The following is a 26374-nucleotide window of genomic DNA, read 5'->3' as shown; positions in this document are numbered from 1 at the left end:
AGCATTAGTAAAGAATTTCATCAGACAAGAACTCATTTCATTTCAGTTTGCATGATAAGCAAGTAGAATTATATGATTAGTTGTTTCTCTCACTGTTGAAATATTTCATTGAATCAGATGCTTAATTGTTGGTTTAACTGTACTAGCTTTGAAAAGCGCCAGTTTTGAATCTCGAGGTCATTCTCTTTTGCAGCTGAATCACTGAGTGCTATTATGGAGGCATGTTTGCTATTGACATGGCTGCTGTTATTATTCCCAGGCTCATGTCGTGCTTGCTATTTCCTTTTTTTCCTTCTAAAATTTGCCGTTTGGGAGCCTGACCCGTATCCAAGCTCTGTGCACGTGTCTATTGCAATATCAAATATGTCAGCCAATTTTTTAAGTACGGAAGTCGAGCATTTTCTATTTTATTTTTTATAACGAATACAAAGTTTAATATTTACATGGTATCGCAACTACCTTAGTTAAAGTAGCCCAGTTTTCAGAATGTAGCAAACTCTGGCGACCATGTTCGTAACAACCCTTTATTAAAGCAACGTCGTCCTTTTCGTATGGGTTTCTTTACGCTGTGTTAGATGTTCCAACGTTTGTTATAAACAAACGGTGATGCTAAACGATTGCCTTAAACGTAACTTTAAAATAGACGTTCACGGAAATTCCTAGCAATGAAAGAGACTTCGATAAACTATTTGCAAATGCTGCTGACCCGTGTCCAAGCTCTATGCACGTTTATATTCCAATATCAAACAGAATTCTGTTTTCAACACAAAAATTTTGCCGCATAATATAAAGGGAACAATGAGGATATGCGTTTCATGGCAGAGAGCCGGTGCTGCTGAGGTTTGCGCCATGCCGAGTCTCTGAAGTTCTTTAATGTTTATCAAGCGACAACAGAACTTTGTGTTCTTGGGAAGAAGAACAGTGCACAAAAACTACAGAAAGATTTGGATACGAGTGTAAGTGTTTTATTTTTTTAATATAAAATGTAATCCTTATTTAACAATTAAATTTTGTGTTTTAAATTGCTACAGGATGTTGGCTTTTCATACGTTGATAACGTTTGCCAGTTTACGATAAATATAGACAATTTAGAAATGTTTTCAAAAAATACTGAAAAAAAACACCAGCTTCCATCCCATAAGTAACTTTTTGTCTGTTAAAATCGCCAAAGTGCGCCAAGTTGTTTGTGTTAATATGTAAGTACTCAAAATTTTCTTAAGTGTAGTTATATGGACTGAAGTGAAAAGATTAGAATTCGTATTTTAAACAAAATTTTTTGTTAATTTAAAAATACTAAAGCACGAATCCCTGCTCCATTTAAAACATTTTTGTAATCTGAAATACACGAGAACGACAAATGGTTATAAATATATAACAGGACAACGGAATATAAAAGTCTCTTAAGAAAATTTTTGGATGCGGTGTATATTCATTTCTTGCATACCTTTTTTCTCTCATGTAAGTTTGTAATCTTATTTTTCTTCCTTAATAATGCAAACATATTGCTCCGTAATATAATCAACCGCTATTACTCTCGTTGAGCAATGTTCCTGTTACTTAAAGTTTCATGCAACTTCGTGCAACGAATTGAATCTCTAGAACATGGTAATGCAGCTATCACAGACATATGTGAGTTTCGTGAAGTCATATTATACAGACATTCTCAAAAGTAGATTAACAATTTCGTCGCATTACTGTTCCATAGAATTTGAGTTACTAATTACTTCAGCAGCTTCATTATAAAGCTCTCAAGGCAACTAATTCTAGAATAGTTAAAGCCGCGATAATTTTTTTCCCTTGTGGTACTCAAAATGGAAAGAGATAGATGCATGGATAGCTGTTTTCTATAAATACAGGGATAATATGAGCAATATTTTAACAAAGATATCTTAACCAACGCAGCCCTTTTCTTTGTGTCTCTGTGTGTGTCCACACGACGTCCTACATATTGTCACTAAATGTTATTAAAAAAATCTGATGTGCACACCACACGATTTCGCTGACGGTCTAATAAATTATGCATATATTTTGCCACACTTCATTTAATTTTATTTCGTCGAATTTCATAAGAGATATATTTCTCATTTAATCAATTTAAGTCTCATTTCGTGGCAAGGCAGAAACACATGAAAACTCTTAAAACGTCTTCATTAAAAATCATAACATACAAAAAAAAAAAAAAAACTAAAACACCAAATGCAGTTAAAAACAGTTAAAGAAGAAAAATTTTTGCAACTAAAATTAGAAATTCTACCCTAAAACAAGTAATTCGTCATTCACTGAAAATGATATCCACGAATTGGTTTAACTTAAAGCAAGATCCTTCAAGGCAAGCTGAGAATTATATAACAAAAATGCAAATTTTGAAATTAAATATCGTTGTCAATTTTTGGCCCACCAGCGGCCGAGCGGTAAAGTCGCTGAACACTGGTAGTTCGGTCCGAGGTTCGAATCCCGCGAACGGGCTGGCTGCATGGTTGTTTTCGTGGTTTTCCCCATGTGTAACGTGTATACGAGTCAGTTTCCCTTAGAAAGTCCTCCACGAAAGGCATCCCTCCCCTTAGGCAGATAGCCCTAGTGTGCTTTGCCGTATTCTCAATACACATACACACACGTTGTCAATTTTTGTCGTACATAAATCAAACTATTGTAATTTTTTATAAAGAGTATAAAACTTTCCAAATACAAGTATAAGAAGTCGGATACCGCATTCCAAGTTAGATTTCGTTATTTGTCCAAAATTAAGGTCTTTTTCAGGCCGAATAGGAATATTTTATTCTTTTCAAATATATCTGTAATATTAGAATCAACAATTCCGAAAATAAAGGCCGGGTAAGAACTTTCGGTTGATCTTTGGATTATGGTAACTTGGCGATTTTTTGGCGAAAATTTGGCGACCAACTCTGCTATAGCAACCCTCTATATTTTTTTTTCCGCCGCCATTTTGTCTTCACGAAGTAAAGACATGTTTTTTTTTTCTTTTTATTTACTGAACACTTTTTCCAACAATCTACTAGCCAAATTACACTTATACTAGAAAGTTTATCTAACAAAACTGCTTAATCATGACAAATATTTACTGCAAAATTGGGAAAAAGTGCACAATCGCAAACTCCTTGCGCGTTTTTCACAATAACACATACACATAAACCATGTACACGTCGACTTATTTTTACTTAAATAAACATCCCAGAATTGCACAAAAATGGCATTGCACACACTCTTCACTATATCCATGTACACTGCTTTTTTCTCATAAATTAGAAAAATTTCACGAAAATGCATGACAATTTTCTGAATCTTTAAACCCGGTAAAAAGAACATATATGAAATTACCTTATCGCGAAAAAGTATATACCCTTTCCAAATATGAACATTTCCACGTATAAAATAAATAAAATATCCAAAAACTTTTACCTCTAAATTATCTATTATATTATAAACGTCACCAACGAATTCATACCGCAAACATTACAAATACTTAGTGTCAAATATTTAAATTATTTCCATGCACGTTTACTTCAACTAAAACGTATACCAAATTCCTACAAACATAAAATTCACAAAATAACTATCATTTAATTAAAATATCACTAAACCATGTACACGTCGACTTATTTTTACTTAAAAAAAACATTCCAGAATTGCACAAAAATGGTATTGCGCACACCCTTCACTATATCCATGTACACTGCTTTTTTCTCATAAATTAGAAAAATTTCACGAAAATGCATGAAAATACTCAACGTATACTACTCAAACATATTCCAAAATACTACAAACATATAACTCACAAAATCACGATCATTAAATTAAAATATAATTAAATTAAAAAACACTACTTAAAATATAAATAAGCACATACATTAAATTAATAAAAATTAGATTACAATCCTAATTACTTTAAACTAAATCATTGCTAATAACAATTTTCAAATAATACCATTTTAATTTATTTACTCCTTACATTTAGAACAATGCATAAAAATAATATCCTCAAATGATTAAAAATACTAACTTACTATTACTAGTTACTATTACTATTACTAGTTACTATTACTATTACTAGTTACTATTACTATTACTAGTTACTATTACTATTACTAGTTATACTAACTACTATTATTCTTCAGAATCTTCATTACGTCGCTGCAGTACTACTGCTAATTTCTAAATCCTAAATCCAGTAGTCAACTGGAAGTCTATTCACCAAGTAATAAGAAATTAATAAAATTTCACTTATACTCAAACTACTTTCAGCAAACCACGTACCCTTCCTTACACTCCTTTTCACAAAATGTCCATTTTCACTCTATTTCTTGCACCGCCATTTAAACTTGTAATATCCTTCCTTTCACACAATCTCAACTTATTATTATTATCAGATAAACGCATTAAAACTTTAGAATTCACTTTACATAGCGCCATGCAATCCGAAAATTAATCAACACTATTTCACACAACACACAATGAAGCTTTTCCAAATTAACCCCCTTTTCCGATTAAAGAACTGTAATTCGTCCGTTAATGTCACGTTTCACACAACACAGAATATAGCTAAATACGAAATTTCCAGATTTCCCCCCTTTTCCGATTAAACAACTGTAATTCGTCCATTAATGTCACATGACATATCTCATGATCTCTCATTTCCCTCACACAAAATAATGTGTAATCGGAACTGAGTGCTTCTCACATTATTACCAAAGTCCTAGGTAGTAACCTTTATCACCTCCAAACTGTCTCCAAACTACCAGTTACCATATTCCAAAGATCAGCCGAACTTTCAAGGGGGTTAAGAAGGTGACTATATGTATATAATCGTTTGATTTCGTTGAATACAATAAAAAAGGGAGGTGCACCACTAGATGTTATAAAAATCTCATATATAAAATTTCAACGTTCAACGGCTAATCGTTTTTCAGTTTTGAGGAGTACATACACGCATACATATATACAAATTTGTACAGACGTCACGAAAATATCCCCTTGAATTCACTTTAAATCCATTTTGGGAAAAGGTGTGCTTTATTCTTCCGTACGTACAGAAGTTCATGCAAAAAATATCGTCCATATGGATTCAGAAAATGATAAAATGAATATTTATGTAAAATATGATAACCGAAAAATTTTGCGATTACAATAGTTCCTTTACTTCGGACAAAGAAGTAAAAAGCAGAAACAAATTAAATGCAGAACATTATTTCGAGCTACTGAATCGTTGATGTTTCTTTAAATAATAAACCGAGATTAGCAGGAAGAAATGAAAACATTACTAGGAAAATAGCCAGAACAAATAGTAGACACAGAGCCATAATGCTGCAAATAACTCAACGAGAAAGCGGATATTCAGTATTTCCTCCTTAACACACGAAATAAATCGTTTAAGTTCCTCATATCACTCTCAGGATAAACCCTAATTCATAGTTTAGCTAACCGCTAAGTCTCACACCCTATTCGCATGTACAGTGGGTAAAAAAGTATTGGCAATTGCCTATAATTGATCCTATTAGCTAACGAAAGAAATGCTTGACACTTGTAGTTAACGAACGCAGGATGTAATAAACACCCAAATCTAATGAAACTTTCATTTTAACATGCTTTTTTACACAAAATATACAACAAAACGCACATTTGCATGTCAAAAAAGTATTGAAGTTCTAACTGCTATGAACATTTTGTTGTGTTGAGGTCACGTGTTTAGAGTGATAAGAAAACCTGTTAGTGCAGTGCTACTGCACAACTCTTAAAACGTTATTTTGCTAATACTGTAATAAAATGGCTTCGAAGTCGAAAGAGTTGAATGTTAATGTTAAAAACATGATTATTCAGATCAGAAATTAGAGTTAAATTTATCGTGCTATAGGAGTACAACTGAATATAACTAAATTTACTGTTAGAAGTGTTGTAAAAGTTCAACCAGACAGGATCGACAGAAAATTAAATTAGAAGTGGAGGTCTCGAATATTTTTGACAATAGAAAGATCTGGCATCATCAAAGAGTTTAAGAAAAACCCTAAAATAAGTGCACCCCAGGTAGCCAAAGACGTTGTTAATACTCCGCTTAAAATTTTTAGTGTACAGACTATATGAAATATTTTACATGAAGGAAGTCATTATGGAAAGGCAGCTAGAAAGAAACCTTTAATTTCAGAAATAAATGAGAGATAGAGATAAGATTTTGCAAAATTTCATGTTAATTTATCAGATGAAACACAGTCATTTTCTCAAACGAATCGAACTTTAATAGTTTCGGGAGCTATGGACGATAATATGTGTGGGAGAAAGTCAAACACCGAATTGGGAAAAGCAACATTTAACATCGACTGTGAAACGTGGTGGAGGGAGCATCCTAGTTTGGGGCTGTATGGCAGCAAACGGAATCGAAACTTGTGCTTCATTGATGATATTAGGAAAGCACTACGCACATTGACATATTGCACCGTAACTTGGAATTCATTCACCAAAAACGTGGCTTAGGAATATCATTCGTGTTTCAACAGGACAATGATTCTAAGCATACAACGAACCTCACTCGGCAGTGGTTTCTCTATAACGCTCGTCGCCAGTTAAAGACCGCGCCTCAATTGCCTGACATAAATCCAATAGTACATTTATGGCACAAAATTGAACCTAGAAATCAGGAAACATAAAATTTACTATAAAGATGAACTTACATTTATACTTTACATTTGCAAAGATATTTATTTTTAAAATTCTCGAAACAGTGTACTTTCAATAGACAACAAGTTGTTTATTTATAAAACCGTATTGCGACTCATACTATGCTATGCCTGCCCGATCTGGGCATATTCATGCAAATCTTATAGAAAAAAATTGCAACAGGCTCAAAATTGTGTTCTAAGACAGATTACCAATTCGCCCTGGTACGTACGAAATCAAAAGTTACATGAAGAATTGGGTATAGAACAACTTAAGTGTTTTTACTGCCGGCTCGCCCGGAACTTTTATGCCAATCTTGTTAATATCAACAACCCAGTTATAAGGATTTACGATTACGACTTTAATGACCCAAATAATAGTAGACGGCCTATGGCCATACTTAGTACCCATATTGTATAACTTATTTAATCTAATATGTACACTGCTCAAAAAAACAAACAAACAAAAAAAAAGGATAGTTTTATATTCCCCGTTCTACTGGGCCGATTCACGAAATTCAAATTGCGTTCTTCATATCTCAAAAGTGCGACTTAAGATATATATTAGATTTATATATAGCACTATTCTAACATATCTAATATATTTTGACACAAAATCGGAGTTTTTCTGAAATAACATACCAATTTTTTTACATATTTCGATTCTACGACTCAAATTATGCCTATGTAAATATTAAATTTTGTAAAATTTGGTGCGAAATTTACGGAGAAATTCAACAACTTATGTTGGCGCTTTTTATTCATTTGCGCCAAAATTAATTTATTTTTATTTATGATGTATTTTTTATGAATATGATTTATTTTTAAATGATGTATTGTGTGTATTTTTAAATGATATATTGTATGTATTTTTAAATGATGTATTGTATCCAAGTATGATTTATTTTTATTTTTAAAATAAGCTACGTGTTTTGATTTTTACACTTCCCCTTGCTTTTCCTTTTTATCACTAAAAGGTGAGTCATTAACAAATATTAAAATTAATTGATTAATTCCATAAAAAATGAATGTTCAGTAGGGTTCTTAATTCTTAATTTTTTTAATGAATATTAGTTAAATAAAAAAAATTCTAAATTTTAAAAATAGCTTAAAACCCTTCAGCCAAATACATTTTACTCATTTACAATTTGATTACTTTTAATTATTTTACGCAAAGAAAACGAAAATTAAGAAATGATGAATTAAATATTACATGCGTGTGTGAAAACAATTTGCAGAAACACATTGCAATTGTGCCTTAATATATGTGATTGCAAAAAGCTCAAAACAGTAGTTGTGGAAATTTTGGGGAGGTATTTGCTCAGTTTAAAGTCCTCGAAATATTCACCAATCATCAAAATAAAACTACAGAATACTACGTAAAACCAGGAAGTACCGGGAAATGTGAAATTTGATAATTAAAAAATAATATTGCTTTAGAAATAATTATATAATAAAAAATTCACTAATGTTCATTTTTGGAATGTTAAAATGTAAAACTAACGTGCCGAGTTATAAAATTCGAAAGTAAATCTGCAGCGTAAAATAACAGTGATTGATGCGTAAGCAGTAGGCAGCGTGATAGGAATATTTAATGGAATACATTTGTATGGAGATAAGAAAACATTTAAATAATCGTCTGCCGATAATTGGTGATTCTGTATATTTTTTAAAGAATGCATTTTTAAAATATATTGGCAACGACGAGAATTCAGAATTCTAGAAATAAAATGGTAATTTTCTTTTTGTGTGTTGATACAAAGAAAAGTATTTGTGTTAATGCAAGCATAAATTTATTAAATAAACTTATATTTTATTCATTGCATTAGTACAAATAGACGTCGAGTCCTCATTTATATTTAGGAAATACACAGGCGTACTTAAACTTTAGTTACCGCTGTTAAGTTGCCAAGATGGAATCCAAACACATACAGTGATTCACATTTGTTATCCCACACTCGTATTTTCCAGTTTCACTTCTATTACTACGAAACTAAAGAAATAACTTTAATCAACTTTCTTAAAACCCTCTTCGCTCCTTGTTTTAGAGAAAGTTACTTAAAGCGTTTTTGGTTTAAAAAAAGAAACAGAAAGTATTCAAAAAATTCTGAAAATGAACTCACATAAGTATTCAGACACTTTGAACAAACAGCTTATATTTAATAAGAGTATAAAGATACTGGAACATTCAGTACTTTGTTGAAAATCCTTTAGCTAAAATTATATTCTTGATGCATTTTGGAATGGATTCAACTAATTTATTAAGAATGCTTTGTATTATTCCTCAGTAAGAATTATTTTTGCAAAGCTTTCGAAGGAATGTCATATTTCCATATTCTTTCTCCAACTCCTCCATACATATTCGACTGGATTTAAGTGCAAAGAATGCGGAGGAGATCTGACAATTTCAGAGTATTTACATAGTAACGTCAAGCGAACGGGTTGTATGTTCATGCTCTTTATCCTGATAGAACGTGAATGTATTTTCATTAAAAATATTTACATATTTATACTTATGCATATTGTTTTCTATAAAAACTATTTTTTCCATCCCAGAGGTAGCGAAAGGATCCCCAAACTTTTATGACTCGACCGTCAATGCTTAACAGTATGCAATAAATTTTCGAATTCAATTTTTTCCGGTTTTCGCTCCACCGCAATTCGCCCAGTCAACCTAAATGGATTAAATTGTGACTCGTTTGGAAAATATAAAATTGTTTTATTATGATAAATCTTTGCCTATCATACGTTTTGCGAACGCTAGGCGTATTTTCCTTATTTCCTTGTTGAAGTTTTTCTTGTTGATCACTCATTGTATCCGTGCGTTGTAATGATTCTTCTAACAGTCCACAGCCAGTTTCGTAGTATTAATATTTGGATTTGGGTTTACTTTTTGTAGAATAAATCTCCGGTCCTTCGTATTAGCTTGAAATATGGTCCAGACGTCAGTGCATTTTCAATAGTTCCATGCAGTGTCTATCATTTTATACCATCAAAGATATTTGAATGCTTTACATGAAGGAGTTTTTGGATATTTCGAATACTTATATCGTCTTTAAAACAATGAATAGTTAAATTTCTAATCGATATTTTGTTAGTTTGTAGTGTCCTGCCATGTTCACTTCAGATATGAAAATGTTAATATATTTTACTAAATAAGTGAGAATTTCCAAATTCGGCTGGAAATTCTTTGGATGTATTTTTATTTAAAAAAGATCTGCAAAAAATTTAAACAGAAGTTTTGACTCTCCGATTTATTATATGAATTACCGACTAATATGTTTTGAATAAATTGTATTATTACGAAAAATATTTTAATGGCTTGTATCAAGCAAGTCTTAAATTAGAGATAAAGAATATATTATCAATAGAATAATATTTAGTGTGTTCGATATTAATTATAAGATCCAGTACAGATAAATTTCGAAAATACAACTGTCCGAAAACAAGTATGAGCTGCTGCAATCAATATACTATTTCACTCACTCTAATATACTTACCTCAAAGTATTTTTAAAGTCTATTCATTGCACTTATTGCAATGGGCTATTCAGTAATAATCCTTATTCTTCTCTTTCTAAGTGCATAAAAGTATTTTATTTTCATTACAACATTTACATAACATAGAGATTAAAATTATAAAAAAAAGCAAAAGAAAAAAATGATATAATTTTAAGAAAATTTTAATCTGGAAGAGAAAATTTTAATCTGGAAATGTTTAGATTTTAACGCACGGATAAGAAATTTCTTCTAAATCAGTAGAGATTATTAACAGAGATAGCTCATATGGAATAGAGAAACATTTTACAGTATATTAGACGAATATGCATTTAGACTAACATGAGAACATTCCGTATATTCTGTTTATTAAAAAAGAGAAAAAATATGTAATGCAACACCGTTCTATAAAAATATTTAATGGGTTTAATCAGATATGTCATGAATTAAATGCATTTTTATTTAAATTAATCAGATTAAATATTAAAAAAATAACAGACAGATTAAATGTGAAAGAATAGTATCTTATGTCTTTCCAAATAAGAATAGATTCGAATAAAAAGTGCAAAAGTTCATTTACAGTGGACCACACAAAAAATTGCGTTTCGAGACTAATAGCCTGTTGGGGCTGAAAGAAAACTAATACAAAATATTGCTTTCTTTAAAACTGATAATTTTAGAGTACTTAACACATGGATTTACAACTGACCCTTTGTTTATTTTATAACAAATTTAATATACAACCAATTTAAACTAAAGCCTTAATTGTGCAGCAGCGCAGAAGTGCTGTGTCGAATGCTAAATTCATCAATATCGCAAACATACGGCCATATGTCACTACATTGTCATCCTATTGGTCAATTTAACAAACACTGAGAATACTGAAATGATTTTGATGTGATTCATTCAGTTAAAATATCATTTCTATGGCTGCGGCAGCATTCATAGTATATTTTGGACCGCAGACTTTTATAAGCTCCATGTACCACTATGATTCAAATGGCGCATTATTCTTGTGTGAATGGCCTACCAATTTATTAGTTTGTTCAACCTGGAAAGCCGAACTTCAGTTTTGCTGATGAAATTTATTTCAAGAACAGCAATTCTGTATTTTCGTCTTCATACTTCTGCAGTTCCTAAAATAACGATTCTAGACTTTCTTCTAAATGTATTTAACTGATTAATATATTTCTCCTTGTTTAAGACGCACTTTGATCTTGGAACGCGAAAGCTGAAAAAGAAGAAAACATTATTTGATTGAAGAGCTGGTTTTTATTAGCTTACAGGATCATAATTTAATATAAGAAAAATATTACCTAAAGGTCTTGAAATCAATGTTTATTCAGTATAGAACTCGTCACTACTATCAGAATTTCTATTAATTAGCTGTACCCCGTAAAGTACATAATAGCCTAAGGTGAAGTTTCCCCAAATGCACTGTATCAGTTCATCTTTTTTATAGACAGTATTGTCCTAGAAGGATTATTTCATCGTCCTTTCTTTAGGTTAAAAGTTTGAGTTAGTTCCATTCAGGGGTTCCATTAAAGTTTCCCTTATTCAGAGGGAAGCTCCTTTATTAGGAACTAGAAACGATATCATTTGAAACCTTTACAACACTTTGTTCGTTGATGAACAGGGGGGATGGTGCAGAAATTATTGTGAATCTATTACACATAGCTATAGCATTTGCTGGCAGTATCTTTTTATCTGAAAAGTGATTCTGCACAAAAGTGAAACGAACATGAAATTGAGGACTGAGACTAATTGTTTTATAACAAGAGCTCCGCTTTATAACGAGGTTACTCTCGTCGCATTTGGCATAATTCCAGGAATACATGTAATACTTCTAAATGTGAAAAAATAAATGTTCTCAATGATATACATGTTTAAAGTAGCGACTATGAGAAGTTTTGGATTATCTAATACTCCTTTTTCTTTCTACGATAGCCTAAAGAACGAAAGAGCTTCAGTAAAGTATTTTCAAGAATGTGCTTCAAGTAAAGTATCGCTGTCGGTATATTAGTTTAAGCCCAAATACGTTGTTCCCATCGATATAAAAGTCTAATTACTAAAATTAAAAAGTTTTAGATTTATACTTTACCTTCCAGTACGCACGTCATCACAAAGTTTACGACAAATTCGGTTTTTAATGCACATTTTTCTCATATCGCAGGTGAGACGTCTGAAAGTCATTTCTATCCCATCTTTCAACCCTTCCCCACATCATAGAATGTGCCAACAGGAAGTCATATGCCCCATTTTTGTTTACTGGGCTTTTATGCTACGTGGCAGCGTCTTCGTAAAAGTTACGACACGCATGTGCTCGTCGGGGAAAATTCGAAAAATATCTTTTTCCAAATATTTTGAAATTTTCTGTTATTAATTAACGTGTATTATTTTAATTTGTATAAATTCGAATGTATATTTTTATATCGGGTTTCATGGCCAAAAAAAAATGCAACCAGCTGATTTTGCTCGCATTTTTCAAGAATTATCTGATGAAGAAAAGGAAGGCAAGGAAATGTTTGGATGTGAGAACAATAACAATTTGAGTGAGAAAATATAGAAATAAATAATATCAGCAGTGAGTCTGAATAATAAATTTCGGATGATGATGATAATAATGATGTAGAAACATTGATATGTTGTTGATATGTTCTATGTTATAAGGGTAAAACTTCTAAGTGGTGAAAACAGAAGTATGCAAATCGCTCGAATATGATTCGAAATAAATAATAATTCGAAAATAATGATTCGAAATAAAGTGGAATAAGATGAATATTGTAAAAGCTTTACCTGACCTAAAACACCATTCCTAGGATATAGAGAATGAAATAGGATTGTTTCTCAAAATAATTGATATAAATATGCTAGATGAAATTTTGGAATGTACAAATAAATATATAAGTTTGCTGAAAGGCAAATCAAGAGACAGAGATTGAATTTTTACCTCAAGAGTAGAAATGATGGCATACTTTGAATTGTTATATATGATAGGAACAAGAAAAAGGACAGCATTTAAATGTAAAAGAATTGTTCTCAAGTGATGGAACAGGAACTGAAATATTAAGAGCTGTGATGAGCTACAAAAGATTTTTATTTCTGACAAGTTGTTTTCGATTTGATGAAAAATCAATAACGCGGGACAGATGAATATTAAAACTAGCTTGGACTTTAAAATAAAGTCATTAAAGAATAAATTTTAAATTTTCTGTAATGAAATATATCATTGCCTTATCACCTAACTAATATAGTTATTTAAAAATAATTTACTTTCATTTGAATGTGATATATTTTGCAATAATAAGGTTAATATTTCATTTCTTAACAAATTTATTGTTAATATTCACCCTTTTCTGTCGTTTTTCGTGCCAATAACGGTAGATAGATTTCGCAATAGATTTCGTAAAAAATACGACACGCGCGTTCTCATGTAAAATTGCCAAGCGCGCGTGCTGGAAGGTTAACACGTTGAGCGCCACGCGTATGTTTTAGGCAATCCCGTTCAGGCCACGCGCTTTGCTTAAGAGCTCTGGTATTGTAGGGCCAGTGATTCGTATCGCAGTAGAAGATAGCAACAAGTTGTGAAAAAGAAGACATTGCGTCGAACAAAAATGCAAGAATATATAGAAAACGACAACATAAAATCCGAAGAAAACCGGGAAAAGCCTCTGAAGTACGAAAATATTGTAAATTATGTTATGATAAAAATGCAACAGAAGCTGGTAGAGTAATGGCCAGAAAAAAGACTAAAAGAGTGTTGTCACATTTTGTAATAGCTGTAATGGAGAACCGTTTTTATATTTACCGTGTTTCAATGAAATCCAATGAATCAAAATCAGATCATGAATCAAAATTAAGTAAATTTTAAATAAATTTTGTGTAATTTCATAAAACAGTGTAAATTTTATAGTTATATATCATGTTACACGCTGTCAGCCAGCGGCGGTCGACGCGGCCTAAACGAAAAGGTCTAGTGTCAGCCACAAATGGCTGACGCGACCTAAACGGAAAGTTTAGTGCAGCCACAGATGGCTGACGCTGCCTAAACGAAAAATCTAGTGTCAGCCAAGGATAGCTGACGCGGCCTAAACGGAAAATCTAGTGTCAGCCACAGATTGCTGACGTGGCGCTCAACGTGTTAATAAAAGTTTTCGTTAAAACTGCTATGGGTTTCAAGTGCCACTTTCGGTGGCTCAATAAAAACTGTTATGGGCTTTATATAAAGTATCACTTTTGCCTTTTAGTTGTTAATATGCCTTTCTAATCAAAAACACTCGTAATTTAAATGTAATTAAAAGATGTGGTATCTTATTTCAGAAATGGTATCTGTTTACGAACGAATTCAAAGAATCAGTTCACTTCATTGAGCGAGTGAAGATGGTTCCTCGAAAAAGAGCGATATCTCTTTATAGCTTTAGATATTAAATGTGAGTTTAATTTTTATCATTTCCCAAATTTATGAATAAAATGTTCTATTCTATAATTTTATTATTAGTTCTAAGTAGAAAGGAGACTTTAAATAAGTGATGTCCAACCAGTGGCTCGAAGGCGCCTGGTAGCCCGCAATTTAGGCGCCCTACAGCCGCAGTTGCAGTATCGCCACGAAACAAAAAGTAAAAAGCAACCATACAAAATATACAATTACACTTTTTGTACGGAGTTCTGCATCACATAAAAAGACATAGTCAAACGGGACCATTGTGAAGGAAGCTGTACAGGCAATATCAATGTATTTTTAAATAATCTCAGCTATAAAATATGCGCTTATATTATAAAACAAGTTGGCATGACAAGTGGATGATATAGCGAAAGTTATCTGTGCACAGAAATCATCTGATTTACAAAAATGTGCGTAATTTTTCCTGCAGTTTGATGAATTCATCGATGTTAATGGCTCACCACATCTTCTGATGCTCACGAAAATGATGTTCCCTGATTTCTGTATGAAAGAAGTATTGTTGACCATGCTGACTTTGGCAAAACATATCCACGACAAGACATATGTGATGCAGTTAAGAACTATGTAAATGAAAAAAGGTACCAATAAAAAAAACTCACCACAATCACAACCGATTGTGCGCCGGCTATGATCGGGAATAATACTAGGCTCTGTAAGCAGGATGGCATATTTACCAGATATAATTCATACCACTGCATCATTCATCAAGAAAATCTGACAGCTAAAAAGCTCACTTTTAGACGTAAGGTGGCTGAATCGAAGAAGATTTTAACAAGATTTGTTGCAATGCTCTTCAGAGATTAAAACTTTTCTCATGTCCAAAGACAACTATGACCAAACTTTGGATCACATGGAGTGGCCTTGCTGACCGGGAAATATTAATCGATATCACTGCAAAACTCAATGACCTAAATACCGCGTTACAAGGAAAAAGGAAGCGTGTATCGGAAAGGATTAGTTCAGTATCTGTTTTTCTAGTTAAAATCGGTTTAGAAAAGAACAAATTATTGAAGAGACTATGAATATTTTTTGTCATTTACTCTCATTCTAGACCCGGAATATATTCTAGAATATGATCTGTCTAAACATGACATGTTAACATCAACATGTTGAAAACCTTCTCTTATTTTAGCTCAGAAATTAAAAGACAATTGTACGATATGTTTTCTATGGAGCCCATTTTACTGTTCCCGAGAAATTTTTTTCTTGGAATTAGACATAAAAGAAGTGACATCATCAATGGAAATATTTTGTTTTGTTAACAAATCAAAAGCTGAATAAGAGATTATTGCTGTTTGTACTGATATAATATTCAAAATCACAGAAAAGAGTAGTGATGAATTCTTAAAACTAAAAAGCCCTATTAAATATACAAACATACTTAAGTCTGCACTAACAGCGAAAGCATGGTTTCGATCCACATACCTCAGTGAGGAGCCCTTTACAATTTAAAATAGCAGAAAGAGGTGCAGAAAATACACTTACACTGGTTTGCAAATATTAATGACGAGATAGTTTTTTCCATATAACTTTGCCCAAAAGCTTTCCAAATTGACAAAGATAATACCATAAGATCTTCAAGACGTAAGAATATGGGTAATATAAGCAAAACTTTCCAAAATAAGAAATCAAAAGGATAAAAATTAAGTTTATTGAAAACGTAGCATGGAGCCCAGTACGACAGAAGGCCGAAGCATCCGTGTGACAGGTGTCCGCAAGAACATCCAGGCTTTAGGGGGCATATGATCTCCCCTGACTGCTGTGCAGGTTTCACATTATCTGAACATGCGGAGTATGAGGTTGTCAATGAGTTGTTGAGGCATTGCTGTCAATTCCTTTTGTTGCATTAATCGCAGCTCCGGAATCGTTACTGGTGATACGTTACGTGCTGCCACGCGTCCCACACATACTTGATAGGATTTAGATCCATAAACCTTGCCGGCCAATCGATTCGCTCAATATCCTCACTCTCCAAGAGCTCTTCGACAGCAGCTGTGCTATGAGTTAGAGCATTGTCGTCCATGAAGAGGAACTGAGGACCCATAGCACCTCTGAAAAACGCACGTAGGGAAGGAGAATCTCGTTGCAATTGCGGGCCCAGGTGACTGAATCTCCTTGGAAGATATGAAGGTCGGTATGGCTACCAAGCATGATGCCTTCCCAAACGAGAACTCTCCAACCTCCAAACCGATCCCTTTTGATGATGTTGGAGGAGTTAGACTAAATCTGCTCTCACCCATAGAGTTCTCGAAACCCATTGAATGTCTATCCAATTCTGACGTTCCCTGCCCCACAGAAAACGCCTTCTCCGATGAGGAGGCGTTCATAATATACACCGTACAGGTCGTCGTGCAAATAGACCCCAATTGGGCAGCTTCCTGGCCAAGGTAAAATGCGATATCGGTCGTCCAGTCACCTGTTCCGTTTCTCTTAAGATTTCTCCCGCTGTCTGCCACTTGTTTCTTTTTTCCTGTAGAGCAATGTACCGACCTTCCTCTGCTGTGGTTGCTCGTGGACGACCACTGCTGAACCGTCAGACAGCTGTTCCTGTAGTTTGAAATGATTTCCGAAGTCGTGAAAAGATGCTGTGAGCTATCCCGAACAAGTGGGAACTACTTTCCTACTGGCTTTTGGCGTTTAGGAATATTAAATACTGGGCACTTCTGCTTCTGAAGAAGAAAGTTCTATGTTTAAAGCTTTGAAATTAGTTCTGCAAAATAAATCCATCTACGCCGATTATTGTTGCTCGCATGCTGTCCGATTGCTCAATTCTCGTTACCCGTTCTATTTTAACTTCTTTCCGTATTCCTCACTATTATACAAATTAACTTAAGACAATTTAAGCTGAGAGTTTTGAATGAGTGAGAGCGAGACGTTTTTGGATTTCGCGTGGCCTGGACGGTTATTCTACGCTACGAGAGTCGACAGCAAGTTGTGGGCCGCCAGATGTCGCTGCTAGTAAAAAACAGGTCTGCCCGACATCCTATATTCTCTGAGTACGGAAGTTGTCGAAAGCGCGTGAAAAAGTGTTGCCGCGCCGTCAATCAGGGTTGTGCAGTTGACGTACTAAGTAGACAATGGCTTTGTATGTGTTTTCGCTGCTGATTTTTTCATATTTAAACGAAGAATACGGTCGTAGATCTCTGAATCGGTGGCGGATTTATAGAAAATATATTGATGCTTTTGCTCTGCCAAAAGATGTTTTCATTGCGTATTTCAGATTGCCAAAATTTATAGTTATTTTAATTTGCGATGAACTGAGAGAGTATTTGGAGCCACATTCAGAAAACAAGAACGCTATTTCTACTGAAAGAAAAGTTATACTATTCCAGAAATTATAGATATAAATTGTAATTGTATGCTTTAAAAATGTAGAAGATGATAAGTTTATCAAGCACATAAACTTTCTTTATTTAACACAAATATAGACATCCGATAAGCTTCTACTCGATTTATGTACAGCAAGAATTACGTTTACTTTAAAATCTAACAGTTGAATACCTTACCAATAATACTGTGAACACAAAAAGGAATGTCGTTCATTATTACGCGAAATTCACACTACTGTAAAATAAAAATTTAAAAAAAAATTATAAAACTATAAAATAGCTTTATAATATCTTTTTCAGTAGCTGTACTACTACTAATGTGATACTTTCAAAAATAAGTTTTAGCTCAGAGGGGCTATTAATTATTAATTTCGTTTTGCCATTTTGTGGCGTTTCACTTTTCAAATCGTTGCCACCAAGTATTATCGCACTCTATTATATTTAAAGAAATTAAATAATGAGGAATCTGCAGAATGTATGAATGTTTCTCGCACAGTGATAAAACAACGCTACCTAGAGCCATGAAAGTCTGAATAACGTAATCCTCCATCCTAATATAGGCATCTGGAGGCCCAAATTTGGAACTGAGAATTTGTTTTATTATCTATTTCATATTTTGTAAAGCATTTATGAGTTTTTGATTAAGAAACCCAACGATTTCAAAGCGAGCAATAGCAACATTGTACAGAAAAAAACATTTTCATCTCTAGCGCGGGAGATTATGTATCGGAAATTCTAAAGATATGCTTTTTTTAAATTATATGATATTGCTGTTGAATTGAATTTTATGGTTTAAGTGCGGAAAACATGATATTTAATAAATAAAGATAACACGCAAAACGTTAAATAATGGCCCTTTGGAAGTAATATAAAATCTGAAGGCTTTCAGATTTATTTATTTATTTATTTATTTATTATTATTTTGTGTGTAATTTTATTACGTTTTAAAAATGGTTTCTAAGTGAGGACTTTCTAAGGGAAACTGGCTCGTATACAAGTTACACATGTGGAAAGCCACAAAAACGCCGGCTAGCTCGTTCCCGGGATTCAAACCTCGGACCAAACTATCTGCGTTCAGCGACTCTCCTCACGGACTGGAGAAAACGGCGTTCGCCAAAGTCCTCACCTCCTTTCTTCTTGCTCAAAAACAAGATTGCTACAGATTGCTACAGATTCAGCGACTCTACCGCTCGGCAGCTGGTGGGCTTGTTAGTAGAATTATACTGCATTATTATTGTATTATGCTATGAAGTAACAATGCTATAAGACTGAGGGTTTATTCATGGAATAGTACTTTTGTAACCTATTATAGTATTAAAAAATCATTGTTTCTTTGCAAATTTAACAACAACGAAAAAAAAAAAAAAATACTGTTCATAGCATTCACATTTTTATATTGTAAAAGAGATATTGATTATTAGTTTTCTATTTAAAATGTGTCGAAACGCTTGTTTGACAAAGACTTCAACTGCAAGAGACTGAACTGATTATTTTTACTTTAGTACTTACACTGTGAAAATATTAGTATATTTTAATTATTTTCACAGAATAAAATCTTTTGAGAAGGAAGAATATTTAAACTGAGCAGTTCTTATATATATAAAAAATTCAAGTAACAGCAATGTAATATTAAAAAAAAAAGGTGTTAGTAATTGTGTGACAAAAATTGCAAAACGAATTAATCACACATACAGGATAGATTAGTTTAATTTTGGTTATATATTTTATATTGAAAAAATATTGTCTTTCATGTTAATTATAGAATAAATTATTTAAAATAAAGCATTTTGATGCGTGTGTGATAGTTGAATGCAGCAGCAATCGGCCATACTGTAATAGCGAATGAATTTTATTTCTTTTCCTGAAAGAAATAATTTTCATAGTAAAAGAAAATAAAAAAAAAGGGAAGAAATATTAAGAAAGAAATATTTTCTTTCTAATTTATTATGTAAAGAAATATTTTTCCAATAGTAACTGTAAAATAAATTGCGGGAAAACAGTTTTAATGTAAGCATGGGAAGAAAAAAAAAAAACTTAGTTTGCTATTAGATTGTAATGCAAATTAATCATATTATAAATTTAAATGATTAAAATTGTTTATTTCTAAAAGGATTTGAAGTAAGCTTAATTCATTTACTTTTATCTATTTACCATTGCTTTCGTGGTATCCCATATCACTCTTTATTTCTTAGCTCTAAATTCCTGAGTTAAGTTTCCCCTTAAAAAACGGAATTTTCCTTCACATAACACAGCAGCATATTCCGCTGCGTGTTGGTCATAATACTGTTTTGTGCAATTTTTTTCGAACTACAAATGCAGCGTGTGAGTTAGTGAAATAATGGGAGAATATTCCTAGAACTTCAGCCAGGGCGCGCTATAAATTTCGTCACTCGTCTGTACTGCGATTGGTCTAAAGCTCCTTGAAGCCTTGTCCCCTTTCAGTAAAGTTAAATGGACCCACCCGCCCACCAACTGAGGACCACAGAATGGCTTTCTCCGATAAGTTGTTGATAGCAGTCCATACCGGTTTCTTTGAGTCAATATTGTTCGCTTAAGTTGTAGACAGATCCAGTGATCATACAATAGGCGTCCTGGGCAGAATTCTGCTATCTCTAGCTAAATGTAATTATCTTGGCTTTGTGTGCTTTCGCAACGGATACTTTAAACTTACGCGCCGGTAGTTTATCTGAGCCAGCTTGTATCTCAGTTATTTAACTGTGTAGTCTAAGACTACGGATCAGCGTTTAAATTTAGTTTGACTGTTATTATTGTTGCTGGTTCCGGACGATACCCGACTAGTCTATGTAAGCCGTCCGGGTGTCCGGACCTGCTCTCACCTGTCACCTATCACCTGTTATTATTTAATTTGCATCCCCACAGGTGGTGATTATCTTAGAATGAGCCGTGCCTTGCTTAATAAAAAGTTCAGTTTAATACAAAGTTTGTTTAAACCTTTCAAAATCACTGTTATACTATTTCAGAAAGCGATAATTCACTACTTGTCGCGTAGGGTTATAAGACCAAACTTTCAATTATCAGACCAAGTAGAACCAATGACAAGTATTTCTAGTACAACCATATAACCTGTTCTGAGACAACTGCTTTTGAGCATCAGACACCTTTTGCTACTATTCAGTAAACAACCCGAGCTATAAATCTGAAATTTTAATTTATCTTGTGTTTTTCCCGGGTAACTATTTTTTTAAATTCATTAATAATGAGTTTTAGTAAAGTTAACTGGAAGAGTCAAGCATTGAAGAAAATGGTTAAGATACCCACGGAGATAGAAAAAAAAAGGGCATTGTTGAAAAGTATGAAAATGGCATGCGTAAATCCGAAACTTAGTTACTGTATACCGTTCGCCATGTACGATGTTGTCTACGACTGTAAAAAACAAAGACGTTATTTAATCGGCTGAAAGTTCAGAAGTGGGTGAAATCGATTACCAAACAAAAATCAGAGACATTACAGCATGGTGAAAATTTTCTTTTGTTCTAGAAAATAAATAGCGGAAAAACATTTATGTACTTTATCATGCGCAGTGTTTCATTTATATACATTATATATTTAACCCAATGAATTTGTATTTTAATATTAAGCTGTGTTATAATAATAAAAATGGATTTTTTTAAAGAACGGATTTATTGTCTTCACTTTATTTCTTATTGAAAACGTTCGTTTTGTATATCTGTAGTTTGGTATATATACAAGGATCTAAAACGGATTAATGAGATATACCGAGCCACCACTGCATTTATTTTGACACCATATAGGTTCGAGTGAATGGAGAATCATCGACTGAGATTTGTCAAGTATTTCAATAAGTTTATGAATATTTTAGACTACCTTGTTGAAGTTTTAAACATAAATTGCCTTTAGTTTTTAATTTACCGCGACATAAAAGACATTCAGCGCATCATTTTTGCAGCGATAGGAACTCCAAGCACTATCTTCACAAGTAATCGTCTTTAGTAATTCGCTTCAGACTCTATTACTAATTACGTTCCCACAACACATTAGCATCCGTGGCATAAAACAAATCCATTTGCAGCAGATATCATCCGTCTGGGTCGTAAACTCTTAGCTCAAACTGAGTCGTAAACTTTAGATTTATTCGCACGGGATATAATGTTTCTACTGAACGTGAGGGACTAGATTGTTTATGGAGTGTTGAGAGAGTGTAAAATTTTACTGCTTGCTATGAGGAAGTTTATATCCAGGTAATGAGGAAAAGCAATGGTGCGAGAAATGATTTTCATGGTGCAAAATGAAGCGGACTAAGTAAACTTGTTGATTAAATTAGTTAATGACATTTAAAGGGCAAAAATTTCAGAATTAAAGAAAAAAGCTGTAAATGGTAAAATGTCTGCTATACAGAATAGTAATTGGATTAATTTTATATATTCAAGAAATTTTATTAATCCAGGAAGAAATTAACATTTAGAAATGTCTGAATATGTTCCTATTTTAAGGGTCGTCCAAGAAGACTCTTCATGCTTAACAAAGCTTATCAGTAGAGATTATCCATAAACATGGTTCAGGTGAAAAAGCGAAACATTTTAGAGGAAACTGGGTTAATATACATGCAAACTAATATGGGAGCATTATATATCTTCTGTACATTTGAAAAGTGAAAAAAGTATAAAACGTCCTCCAATAAATATTTTTTTTTTTCGGAAATGATCTTCAAGATACCATTCATTCATTGACTTCGGCCGATTTCCTCAACTTTTTTGAAAAATTCGCAAAAAACTGATAAAGATAGCACTTATATTCTGCTTTAAAGCTTCTAACTGTTCTAAAAATGTCTACTCTGTTCCAAACACTAAGCAAACGTGGCGCCATCTAACTGCCTTAATAAGAACAGCCAGCTCAAACGCAACAACGGTGACGGGAATCTAAAATGGGCCAACTGTTTTAAAAATTGAAACTTTGTAGAAATATTAATATTTATTTTTTGTAAAAAAGCAATTATAAATCCTTCGATAGCGTATATAACTTCCACTGATAGCGTGAAGCATTAACTGCAACGTGAACGTAAAATGGAGAAAGTGAGCTCAACGTTCTAGTATAAACGAGTTTAGACGCTGTGGGAAGGGATTTTAGAATTTTATTGCAGACGGTGACCTTCCTCTTGTTTTGAAGGTTTGAGGTCAAGTGCATAAAAGTTTATCGAATCGGAATAAAACTGTTGATATGTATGAATCATCCAGAGAGAAACAAATAAAGAAACTCTCTTCCTTATATAAATATATATCTTCCTTATATTTATCTATATGAAAACATTCAATTTTTGTACTTCTTTTTATCTCTATCTTTATCTTCTTTTATGCCTCCAACTTCAGATTTAAAACTAAGTTTAATAAATTCGCATTTTTAAAATATTCATAATTTTTAATAAGCACATTTTTACAATCAACGTTATGTGAAGATTCTAATGGCCTCAAGAGTTATCTCATAAAGCACAAAATAGTTAATATGTCTGTCTACAACTGCAGCAATTTTTAATCAAGGCGAATAATTCATAAACAAAATATTTTTCATTTCCTACGACTTGCAAAGAGAAAATTCAAGTGGCTCTTTCAGTGTCGTTCTTCACAAAGCTTCTAGAAAAAAAATGAGAAAAACTAGAAATTAAAATTAATTTGAAAACTTTTGCAAAGAGAAAGTGTATTTAATCTCTTCATATTCTTGATGTGAAAGTAGAAAATAATCTAAAAGTAAAGAATTTTCATATGACAGGGTTTGAAATGTTCCGATTTGTTCGAGAATATTCACTGCGAACTTGCTACTTACAAATGCAAATATCGTTTGGCAAAATAACGAACTTTATTTGAATTAAATGCAAATGTTTTTTGACATCCGCAAGAATCACAAATACGCAATTACCATCTAAATCTAACTTAAAAGATAATTGCAGTTGTTTACAAAGCAAACTTCTTTTTGCAAAATAAGGAAAATGCTTCTCAAAGAAATGCCCACTTTACTCTTCTCTTTCTTTCATTTGGTTAAAAGGTCTTAGCAAATTATTTTGTTTGTGCACTTAATCGTCTAATTAAAGTTAGCTTTCGTATTTTATTTCCTAAGATCCAAGTCCCTATTAACCTTGTTAGTGACTTTTATAAATTTTACTTCATTTTCTCTGAGTAAGCAAATGCTATTTACATATTTTCGCAAATAATGTTTTAAGAGGTATTTAAAATGAGTTATCTTTAACAATATAAAAGCTTTAATTAATTACGATAAATTACATCTTTAATAATTATTTTTAGCAGCCTAATTATCCTTGGTAGCGTAAAAGCATACACCGTTTATGCTAAATGAAATCATAAATCTCTTTTCTCGATTTTACTCAGTAGAGAAAGCGTTTACACGTTATTAGGAAGATTCCGGAACCGTTTAATTAGTGTTTAAAACTAAAAAGTATTTTTTTAAATGTTATATCCGAGAGCCCTTTTCTCTGGGTTGTAAGCTCCATAAGTAATGCTTAAACATAACACGATAATCTGAGCAAACTTCAACTATAGACCCTTTCCGAATCAGAAATCCATTACACAACGTTTCTTTATGCAGTGCTTCAGATGTCGTTTCTTCCCCCTGCATAGTATAAATGTGCTGAAATACTAATCATTTACATACCCCAACTTCTTCTTCCTTTCATGTGATTTTGACTTTCGTCAGATCACTCCTTCTTGGTGTTGCAATTTTAATGGTCAGCAGTGTACTATTTAGGACATTTACCTTCTTAATGCATTATATGCTAAAAGGATATTACTTTTGAACCGTTAATCTCGGAAATGTTCTTGTTTTTTTTTGATTTCCTATCCCCCTCTTTTTTTTTTTTTTTTTTGAAAATAAATCTTTGAAGTTGTTAAATATAAAAATACTTTCTTTTTGAGAATTAAAGGAAATACCGTATACTGCGGCATACATCGCGCACCGGCATAGCGCGCACTTATATAATTTCAAGCTATATTTTTTAATTTTTAAATATATTCACCGTATAACGCGCATCCTTTTCTTTATGAAGAAACCTAAGGGGTACAAATTCGATGCTGTTATCTTTTGAAGTCATTCATTCGAAGATTTCCCCCAGGCTTTTGAGCAGTATTACACTGAACTGACAAGCGATAAGAAGAACAATATGTGTGTGGGGAGGTAGCGTAAGGGATTAAATAATCCTGCAAAGAAGAGTGAGCTGTATTCAATGTACTCAAGGATCAGAGTAACAGTGATGGTGAATATAAAACATTATTTGATGATATGCCTGAAGATACACCGGAAGACGTATATACTTATTATGTTATCCGGTAATGAAAACATCTATATATCTATATCTATATGAAAATATCTATAAGGTATATTATTTCTTTTAAATAAACAGCATTTAGGTACATGAAAAAGCCCAATTTTTGTATGCTCATCTTTTCCTTATTTTTAAATCTATCACTTTTTAATCTATCACATGGTGTGTAATGCGCACCCATAACTTTCGACCTCATTTTTGAATTGAAAGTGGGCGTTACAGCTGGACTATAAGGTATTCTAATCGCGAAAAATTTCGGGTATCATAGTTCAACGGAAATATCCATTTTGGCCTTTTCCGAATCATTTGAACAATTTTTTTTAGTCTCATCGGTACGTACGAGGAGAAAAATTACTCTTTTTTTTTTTTTTTTTTTTTTTTAATCAAAAACAATTTGTAAAATGCATTTTTATTATTAGTCTAGGTACGTATTATGTCTAGGTACGTATGTATATGTCTCGCATAATTCAAAACCGCTAAGCCGTAGAACGTTAAAATTTGTTTATGGGACGTTAAAATTTGTTAAAATTTGTTTATAACACCTAGTTGTGCACCTCTCCTTTTTACTGCTATCGGCATTACCAAAAGATTATGAGTCTATATATAACACCCCCACTCACCCGGTGTAAAAGCCATTCCCGGACTTTACTTTGGCAATCCTTGGTCTATAAGGTATTTTTACCGCCTTCTTAGCATGCTTTCGTGGTGTGGTGGTCTGCACGCTGGGCGCATATTCTAGAGGTCCGCAGTTGAATTCCCGGCGAAGGCGTTGCTCATTTTTCATCTTGCCTGTTTCTAAATTAACCTAATGTCTCTACAGTGGCGCCCGAACTAAAAAGGATGTTGAAAGATAATTCTCTACATCCAGGATTTGGCAACTGAGTTCCCTAAAAACCGCAGTCGCCCTTTAAAAGGGGGAGTACATGAGGTATTTCTCCCGCGTTCTTAGCATGCCCTCGTATTCTGATGGTCTGCACGCTGGGCCAGAGTTCCGCGGCTCGATTCCCGGCAAAGGCGTTGCTCATTTTTCGTCTTGCATGCTTCCAAAGTAACCTAATGTCTCTACAGGTCTTTGTCATATAATTAAATTATGGAAGTGTTTTAAAGGATGAAAATAT

The 26374-nt window shown here is 33.0% G+C and overlaps 1 long non-coding RNA gene across 1 annotated transcript in view; it reads right to left on the bottom strand.

Moving 5' to 3' along the window:
* LOC146999212 (uncharacterized) overlaps window positions 1-12395 on the bottom strand; it is a 51779-nt gene extending 39384 nt beyond the window's left edge. The window contains exon 1 of the long non-coding RNA XR_015039527.1: window positions 12261-12395. This is a non-coding gene — a long non-coding RNA (uncharacterized LOC146999212). The remainder of the gene's footprint in view (window positions 1-12260) is intronic.
* Window positions 12396-26374: the final 13979 nt, after the last annotated feature.

This window comes from Stegodyphus dumicola, chromosome 1 (assembly GCF_044657685.1).
Source record: "Stegodyphus dumicola isolate Sdum_Otavi_A_Nest chromosome 1, ASM4465768v1".
NCBI lineage: Eukaryota > Metazoa > Arthropoda > Arachnida > Araneae > Eresidae > Stegodyphus > Stegodyphus dumicola.
Note: the sequence above shows the minus strand (reverse complement) of the source record. Positions and strands in the feature narration are given on the sequence as shown.